The following is an 8,254-nucleotide window of genomic DNA, read 5'->3' as shown; positions in this document are numbered from 1 at the left end:
AGTTTTGGAGGTAAACATGGAAGTGAGTGAGTGTGCACAATTATGCCAAATAAAGTCAGTCAAAGTAGAAACATACTGTATGTAAACATGCATTCATGGTTTAGAAAATATAGGCCTACTTATTTTATACTTATTTTCTTCAAAAATATATTTGCATCTAAATCTGGGCACAAAAAGTATTGAATGCAGTTACCATTTGTCCAGCAGTAGCTCAGTCAGTAGGGGCTTGGACTGTGAGGCATAGGGGTGCCGGTTCAAGTCCCCGTCAGACCTAAATATGGAGTGTGGACTGCTACTTGGAGAGGTCCCAGTTCGCCTCCTGCCCTGCCCGTGGTGCCCTTGAGCAAGGCACCAGACAACCCCCTCACTCCCATTGCTCCCCGGGCACTGCCCACTGCTCCTAGTACTAGACTCCTGGTACTAGGATGGGTTAAAAGCAGAGGCCAAATGTCACTGTGTATTGTGTGCTCTGCATGTGTGACCATTAAAGAGGGGTTTCATCCGTCCCATTCTATTCTATTCTCATTTGACTGGAGAAGTTTCGATACTACTTGATATTGGGTTATTGGGTTGATGACCGAGCTTCGCACTGTGAAATCATTTATTCTCAGACATGATGATCGCCAAAAACTACTAAGAAATGTTTTGGTTCAAACCAGATACTTTTCACGTGATTTATGATCCTTAATATTGTTTTTGGAAAAGTCATCTTGGAAAAATGACAACAATAAGACTGCCAAAGGGACAAAACAATCTGACAGAGAAGGAAAACAGAGATCATCAGGACCTCATCACTCATTACTGAACTGACTGACAGACACGTGGGAGTTATTAGACTCAAGTTTTCATCACACGAAAAGTGTCAAACCAACGGCGTATCGACTGTAGCGGTGGGCCCGCACACATCGCTTAAAAATCCTCCAAAAGACATGAAGGGGGGAGGAGGACTCAATCAATGCTTCAGTGCCTCAGATCCTGTTAACTGCAATCAAAAGAATATTCCCGATGAATAGCCTGCAGCAAACACTTAAAGCAAACACCTGATTCTGTTGCAAATCATCCACACATTATAACTCATGGCATTTCATCGTGAGCGTTTTTAAGTGGCAGTTTTTGTTATGATCGGATGTCAATCATAAGGTGGAGAACAGGGTAAGGAGGAATAGAAACTGTTCAGTTAATGTCTAAAGAATATGACTTTGAGACCCTATAATAAGAAACTTTTGGTGTTGCATTACTGCTGCATGAGGAAATAACCGTGAGTTTTTTTGTGCTGTCATTGAGGAATAAATAGTCACTTGGGGTTTAACATATTAAGATCGCAAGGCGTCTCTAGGTTGGAAGGCTACTCGACTTCTTTGTAAAAACAGAAAATACATTTTCTTGGCGTGAAAACACCCTGACAGAAACATTTTTTATTATAAGGACACCTTCTGTTCATATTCAGGTTGATATCAGTATGTAGTGTCTCTACTTTAAAGATTCCTCTCCTGTTGATGTGCAAGTGTATATCAGTATGTAGTGTCTCTACTTTAAAGAGTGCTCTCCTCATTTCACCCTCTGTCTGAAACCAAAGCCCAGTCTGCTCTGATTGGTTAACCGCTTAGAGATGTTCCGCCCCTTAGCCTATCATGTAAAATGTGTTGGAGCGCTAGCCAATAGGAGCGCAAGTGTTCTACAGTGATGTCACTATGTTCTGGTACCTTGTGAATGTAGCCTTTGCAGACCAGTAACATGCACACAAACCTTTATAACACACTACAGGAAAGGGAAACCCCCCAAAAAGCATCATAGGGTCTCTTTAACACTGCACATTTCTTTGTTCCTTAGTGTGTTGTAACCTCAGTTTAATATCTTGACGGTTTAGATTCTAAATGATGGGCTTTAAGAGGTGTTTCCTGTAGCTGATATGTAGTTGAGTGCTGGAATCTCTTACCGTTCTGTACGCTGCTGAGCGGTAGACAGTACTGCCCGATGAGGTCATTCTGGGATGTTGAGTCATAGTCCTCCACCACAAACCGCAGGAGGGCCAGCTCTGCCACGTGGATGTTGAACTGAAACTTCTCATTCCACATCGGGTTGAACCCTGCAGGCATGGAGTATTGTTAAAATGCTGCAACACGCTTATATATATATTTAAGCAATAGCTCACGACAGGCCGTGGTATATGCTCATTATATCACAGCTAAGGGGCGTGGTTACTTACTCCATAGTNTCAGTATGTAGTGTCTCTACTTTAAAGAGTCCTCTCCTGCTGATGTTCAGGTGTATATCAGTATGTAGTGTCTCTACTTTAAAGAGTCCTCTCCTGCTGATGTTCAGGTGTATATCAGTATGTAGTGTCTCTACTTTAAAGAGTCCTCTCCTGCTGATGTTCAGGTGTATATCAGTATGTAGTGTCTCTACTTTAAAGAGTCCTCTCCTGCTGATGTTCAGGTGTATATCAGTATGTAGTGTCTCTACTTTAAAGAGTCCTCTCCTGCTGATGTTCAGGTGTATATCAGTATGTAGTGTCTCTACTTTAAAGAGTCCTCTCCTGCTGATGTTCAGGTGTATATCAGTATGTAGTGTCTCTACTGGGACATGTCTCCATGCTTTAGTGTTCAAAAAGCTCTTTATTGTTCTCATACTGCCTGTGCTGCAGCACCTCTTTTCACCCTCTGTCTGAAACCACAGCCCAGTCTGCTCTGATTGGTTAGCTGGCCGGCTCTGTTGTGATTGGTCAACCGCTTAGAGATGTCCCGCCCCTTAGCCTATCACGTACAATGTGTTGGAGCGCTAGCCAATAGATGCGTCAGCGTTCAATAGTGAGATTTGTTCCGTAACCTTAGGATTTTAGCCTTTGCAGACCATTGACATGCACAAAAACTTGCATAAGACACTACAGGAAAGTAAAAAATTACAATTACAATAAATAAATTCTGTTAATCTATGACACCTATCCCGTACATTTCCCTACAGGGATAAAGGTCTTTCTTATGTGTAAGTAAAAAACAGTTGATCTTGACTTTGCGTTTAAAGGTGAAGCCATTCATTCACTTTTTTGACGGCACAAGCCCTCCCTTCAGTTATATTATAACACCTTAAGCTGCAAAATGTGTGTGTCAGGATTTACCCTGACGTCAAACACGCATTGTCCTCGGAATACCCTCTAACCGTGCTACGCTCTATTTATGATTTGTGTGCTGGGAGTGTTAACCCTCTTGTTAAGCTAAGCGCTCAAAGCAGAAACTATTTTCCAGTGTAAACAATACCTCGCAGAAAAAGCCAGGCTGCAAGGCAAGAAGATAAGGAGCAGTGGTGATAAAATGTCCTCAAGCTTTTAGTGTTTCCAGGAACACAAGCGGTCACAGCATGGGATTTACAGAAGGCTCGTGCTTAATGAGGAAAAAAGACTGTGCTAAATCCTTTGTCATGAAACATAGATTAGGATGTTAATCGGCCATTATCGCTCTCAAGATAAGTAAGCTCCAACAAAAATCACCTCTTATATCGTTAATGAAAGCTGGAACAAACCGGTTATTGTTTCAAACATAATCGCAGATTTTAAGTGCTAAATGATAGGGGGGGAAATATTTCTAATATACACTTCAAAAGCAGGTCGCCGCATGCAGGACACGCTCACTCAACACTTTTTAAATTAAACCTTAAATAAAGCGACCATTAAGCACCATTACCTAAAGGGTGCTGGGTAATTACCGCTTTCACTTCCACCCTCAGGCCTCCCACAACTTGTCCCGCTCGTGGCCCCTCGCTCTGTAAACACTTTAAAGGGGAAACAAGAGATGATGTACAGCTGGATCCACAGCTGTGTGTTCCCCCTCTGGTTTTCCATAGCTTCCCCCATCCTCCGACCCTGCGTCCCTGACCCCAGTGGGGAGCTTTGACGCTGCAGGTATTGGGCATGAAGGGAGATTTAACAGCTACGAGCCTCAAGGCAAAGAGGTGTTTCATATAAAGTTGTCCCACATGGCCATTATAACGTTGCCCCCCCGGTGAGTGCTGGGAACTCAGGGGAGCCTGGCAGGGAGGCTCTAAAAGTGCATGTTGACAACATTCTCCTCTGCACAATAGCGCCCGATGTTTGCTCACACTGGAGGCTATACTGTAAAAGATGGCTTATACGACCAGGGGGGGTGATGGATAATTTACAAAGAGGCCTACTGTATTTTATTTAGTGCCATTCAGCTCCGACACGTGCAGGAAGAGATGAACGCCAACGCTTCAATAACTAAAATGAGAGTTTGGTGTTTTCCTTCAAGATCAGGGAGATTATCGACAAGCCCCCAAATTACTGATGACATACAAATAAACAAACTGAACCATTTTCCTTTTTAAAAGCAGTGTTCTGTTAAATGTATTTACCGGTCTTTGAATGGAATAATCTGTAGAAATCCGGCAAATTCAAATCTCTCCGGTCCTAAAAATAATCAGCGCATTTCCTCCACGAAAAGCCTTAAATTACAGAGCCTCCATTTAAATGACAGCCTGGTGCTTTCGCCCAAGATCTATTGACATCTTCCACAATTAAAGCCCCCTTTAATCCTGCTGACAAACAGACAAACAAACCAACTAAACTATTTTACTTTTTAAAAGCCTACAACACCAAGACAAAAAAGGACTTTCCGTCAGCTTTTTCCAGCAGTGGATCAATCATATGTTGCAACAAAGAGCGCTTGCGTTTGGCGGAAACAGAAAAACAAACCAACAGACATAACTGAATAATTGTCCTTCTTTAAAGCCTACAAATCCCCAAAAACATGTAATTCCCAATCATTTTACATAGCTCAATAATGCATTGCATCAAAGATTGCTCTCTAGATCTGGGTAAAAATCTGTACTTTATTTAGTGGACCGAGCTCAATGCAGTGCTGTAAAACATGAGTGCACTTACTCCATGAAAAAACTTCAAACACAGAGCAAAAAAAAAACTGTAACAATTACATTTTCACCCGAATTTTCCAGCAATGGATCAATAGGTATTGCATTACAGAACGCTTGTGTTTAGCGGTGCTTCCCTTCAAGATCTATTGACATTTTCCACAGTTAAAGCCCCCTGTAATCCTGCTGAAAAAGACAAAAAACCCAACAAACAATCTGACCAGTTTTCCTTTCTTAAAAGCCTAGGAAATCATAGAAAATTGGAATTCCCACCTTCTTTTACTCCAAAGTTGGTCCATTATACCATCAACAAGAGGCGTGAATGACTGCAAGCAAAACCATAGAAGTAGTAGTTTTTCGTTTCTAGATCCGGGCACGTGCGGTACAACATGAGCACATGAGAGCCCGGTGCTTTCCCCAATGATCTATCTACATTTTCCACGATCAAAGCCCCCTAAGTCTCTGTAATGTAATCATATTACTGTCCAAAGGTCTGTTCTTGATTGCAGTAAACATTGTCCCAAACATACTCATGTCAGCAGGATATTCTCTCCTTCTCCGCTCCTCGGCATCTCGTTTTGCTTTACACAGAAACCAATTGTACAACGGCATAGTAAAGCCTTTGTAATGTAAGAAACAAAACAAAACAAAAACTGTGGAACCAGGGCCAGGGGCTAGGAAAGCAATGTATTACGAGAAACACAAATACAACATTAAAGTCATACACTTGGAAGAACTTGGATACTCTCTAAGATGAAATTGGGCATTTTACGGTTAATAAACAAGAAAAACCTTGCATTTTGTAAGGTTTGAATAACATCTTGACACCACGTTTATTGACGTGTATTATTCCTGCGGTGGATGACCTAATCAATTTATTGTTCTTGTTGTTGTGGGTTTAACAATAAGGAAATACTTGTGATTTGGCCCAGAATCACCACATTATCATTAAAGTCCAGATTTTGAAGAGACATTGCCAATATTAGAGTCCATTCAGAAAGAAACAACGAACAGATTTGGACTAATTCAAGAACTTCCATGCATCAGGAACTAGAAGGCAATGGAGAAATGAAGGATATAATGTGAAACCATGTGTTATTTTGCCAACGAAACCACCTCTTTTACAAGTTTTTCTTGTTAATTTTTCATTTTAGCGTCCCAGAGAATATTCAATCTTGCACATTTTGATGTTTCTCTTGAGATATTACCACCCTCCAAGCTCCTAAATGTATTTAATCAACCTGCAATGGCTCCAATTGGCTATCCTGGATTTGCCCACTAAGTTGGATCAATACAAGTATTTCTTCCTCCAGTGATTTTTCAGATCAAATAACCTTTCTTCTCAACGGTAAAGCTGAAAAATGGTAGGACTGATTTATAGTTTGAACTATTTTCATCTTCCTAAATCCCTGAATGTGTGAAAAAGTCTTTCTTTCAGGAAGCTCCATCTCCATTCACACCGGCCAAAGAGGAGTTTGTCCAGTCACTTAACGGTGATGAATTCGCCCTCTCTGAGATAATTCTCTCAATGCTTTCACACATGTGTAATCCGTATCCTTCTGTCGGCACTTGTCTGAGCTTCTATTTCACCGAATGCAGCCTGCCCTGATGCCACAGGGAAACACCTCCTTCCCTCTGACGTCCGCTGTTATTTCGCATGGACCTGAAAATGTCTTCGGAAAAAGAAAAAAAAGTCTGGGAAGAAACGGAGGCAGCGCTACAAAGGCCTCATTGTAAGAGAAGTGTAATTGTCTCTTCAAGTTTTGCCACGGTGAATCTTTGAGACGGATGGCTCACCTGTTATTTCCATTCAAACTTTCTCCTTGGATCTCTCCAGGAGTCCAAGGTCTGTTGGGTGGGATGGAAACAGAAAATCCACAAAGGTCACTCAGTATTTAAGGTCACCTATTGTGCAAAATCCACTTTTCCATGTCTCTTTTACATCAACATGTGTCCCCTCTGTGGAAAGAAACTCTGAAAGTTTCAGGAACAAAGACCTCTCTCTTTTTGTCCTGATCCATTTCTATAAAAATCTGTCTGAAAATGAGCTGATCAGATTTTGGCAACTTTATGATGTCATAACGATTTTTTGGCTTGTGTAACCATTAGCCAATCACCAACCAAGGTACCCAGTGGCGTTTTTATACGTACAAAAGTGGTGGGGCACAAACAACTTAAATGTCTATGCTTCTGCAGTGAAGTTCATGGCTGGTGAGGCACTGGCTCTGACTCTTCTGGTTAACAAATATTATATTTTGACCTAAATCAAAATATAATATTATTTTCAAATGGTTTTTTTGTCTGATGCTTCGATTAATTTTAAACAGACAGTTCAACAAAAGGATACCCAAAAAATGTAATTTTATCATTTAAAGAGCAACTTCCAGGTTAAAGACACCTGTGAATAAATGTGTAGGAAAATAATGAATACACTAGATTTTCAAAAAAATATACAGAAATATACACTACGGTGACATCTGGCGTCGTTTTTGTAAGACATTTTCACTACCGCATAAAAAAACCTCGGCACGTGACCTCCCGCGTGTGACGTAACATGGGGGAAACAAGGGGGAGAGCGGCCGGTGTAACGTATTAATAAACATGGATGCCAATGCTAGTTTCGACACAGAAGACACAGAAGAAGTTGAACATGAATATTCAAATGCATATGACGGACCACAACCTTATAATCATGAGCCTGCTAGGCGTCCAAGAGACCAGGAGCAGCCAAGGATTAGAAGAAATAACGGCTATCGGAGAGAAATTGAGCTGTGGTGTGAGGAGAACCAGTGGAGAACTGAGCAGCTATCTTGGTGAGTGACCGGCGTTAGCTACAGAATGTTAGCTAACGTCACATCACAACATTGTAAAGTTAGCTATCATATATCAGGCTATAACTAAAGTAGCATTGATAATATATAGTAACGTTACTGTCAGGACTGTTGATACTGATCCATAACAGAAACTAATGCGCAAGTACAGTATCAGCCGTATCTCGCGTTACCTAATGCAACTCCACACTACGGTGCTGTGTACCGGAGGGGAGACGCGAGATACGGCTGATACTTGACGATCTGGCGGAGAAAGGTTGTGGAGCCTCCGTTGATATGTCGTTGTAAATGGCTTGATGGAAAGCAGGTGTGTAGTCGGGGAGGGTGCACAGCTGATTGCAGCAGGTGAGTGGAGGTTGAGCCGGGAGCCAGGAGTGACAGCCACCACGCACACACAAACAACACAGACAGGGGGAAACAAACAAACACAAAGGAGACGGCTGGAGCAGTACAGCCTCCACAGCGTTACATAATGCAACTTCACACTACGTCTTACAGTGCCGTGTACCGGAGGGTAATACGGTTTCCTGATAAAGCTGAGG

Source organism: Notothenia coriiceps, unplaced genomic scaffold (assembly GCF_000735185.1).
Source record: "Notothenia coriiceps isolate Sejong01 unplaced genomic scaffold, NC01 NC01_scaffold00018996, whole genome shotgun sequence".
Lineage (NCBI taxonomy): Eukaryota > Metazoa > Chordata > Actinopteri > Perciformes > Nototheniidae > Notothenia > Notothenia coriiceps.
Note: the sequence above shows the minus strand (reverse complement) of the source record.